Source organism: Tupaia chinensis, unplaced genomic scaffold (genome assembly GCF_000334495.1).
Source record: "Tupaia chinensis unplaced genomic scaffold, TupChi_1.0 Scaffold143646_1, whole genome shotgun sequence".
In the NCBI taxonomy this organism is placed as follows: domain Eukaryota; kingdom Metazoa; phylum Chordata; class Mammalia; order Scandentia; family Tupaiidae; genus Tupaia; species Tupaia belangeri.
This window is the reverse complement of record NW_006203494.1, coordinates 513,016-514,906: the sequence shown is the minus strand read 5'-3', so window position 1 is coordinate 514,906 and position 1,891 is coordinate 513,016.

Genomic DNA, 1,891 nt, shown 5'->3' with positions numbered 1-1,891 from the left:
GAGGAGAGAAGCAGAGAACCTTTGCCCTTGTAGTATATGTAGAAAGCAGAAGAGGGGGAGGCAAACTACTGGAGCCCTGACACAGTAATTAAGCAAGTTTGCAAAAAAAGAAAGCTTTCTTCTCTTTTCTCTATAGAGCATGTGCACTCACAGGAGATAAAGGGAAAGTGAGAAGGCCCCCTCAGGGTGGTGGTCATGCCAGGCCCTTCTCTTCCAAGCTCCTCTCAGGATTTTTGGCACATGAGTGTACACACACACACACGCCTGGCAAGTTTTTCAAGCTGCGGGGTCCAGGACTTGAACTGCTCAGTCACCCATGTGGGATCCAGCCACCCGGCTGCGATTAGATCAAAGCAATGACTCGGACGCGTAGTAAGAAGAAACTCAAACTCCATTCAGGGCCATGAGGAGACCTGAGTAAATGAACGGGGGAGGGGACGGCCCCCAGCAGAGCTCACACTCACTCTCTGAACAGCTCTCTGCACAGAGGAGAGAAGCAGAGAACCTTTGCCCTTGTAGTCTATGTAGAAAGCAGAAGAGGGGGAGGCAAACTACTGGAGCCCTGACACAGTAATTAAGCAAGTTTGCAAAAAAAGAAAGCTTTCTTCTCTTTTCTCTATAGAGCATGTGCACTCACAGGAGATAAAGGGAAAGTGAGAAGGCCCCCTCAGGGTGGTGGTCATGCCAGGCCCTTCTCTTCCAAGCTCCTCTCAGGATTTTTGGCACATGAGTGTACACACACACACACGCCTGGCAAGTTTTTCAAGCTGCGGGGTCCAGGACTTGAACTGCTCAGTCACCCATGTGGGATCCAGCCACCCGGCTGCGATTAGATCAAAGCAATGACTCGGACGCGTAGTAAGAAGAAACTCAAACTCCATTCAGGGCCATGAGGAGACCTGAGTAAATGAACGGGGGAGGGGACGGCCCCCAGCAGAGCTCACACTCACTCTCTGAACAGCTCTCTGCACACCAGTCCTAAGCCCGCACTGACCGAGTGCCAGGACCTGGGAACACACCCCTCTGCCCTCCTGGCGCATGGGAGGGTAAATGAAGCCGGCAGGAATCAAGTTCATGAGATAAGGGGAGAGGGCGTGGAGTGTGCTGGGGTTGCGGGACAGAATAGTTCCTGCAGATCCTGTGGCTTTCCCAGATTAGCCCATCCCGTCGGTGGAGTTCCCGCCACAGGGACTGCTGTGCCACAATCCCCTCCCTTCCCTTCTCCATCCTGATGGGACGTGGGCACACAGACAAGCTGTGGGTCAGGGTCAGCCGCAGTTGGGATCCAGGCCCTGAAACACTCGACACACTTTAGTCTTTGCTTGCCACTTGCCAGAGGCAGAGAGAGAGAGGTCACCCGAGGCGATGGCCACACCGCAAACCCTTCTTCCCTATTTCCTTCTTGGGATCTTGGGCACAAACACACACGGGCGTGATTTCTCTGCCATGGGGTCCAGGACTCGAACTGCGCACTGAGCCGTGTGGGGTCCACCCACTTAGCCTCCACGTCATCTGCTGGCCCATTTTTAAAAAACATTAAAACTAGTTACCATTTATCACCAAATGGGAAAATGGATTTCACGTCAGCACCCAGTGTCGGCAACGCTGACAGAAAGCACGTTGACAGCAAGGAGGAACAGTGTTGCAGAGTGCCACCGAATGAATGACCCCCAGGGCCAGATGAAGGTGAAAGGGAGTCTTTATTAGCTGGCCAGCGACCCATAGCCTGAGGCTCAGGGGCTGAGAGTCAGAACTGCAGCCCCGACTGAAGTCTGAGTAGTCTTTTTACAGGGCGTCAGTTACCAGGGGCTTCTGCAAGCAGTTACAGAAGCTGAATCAAGCAGGTTAATGATTTCTGAGCAGAGCGGGGTTTCCGTGCAAGTGGTTAGCT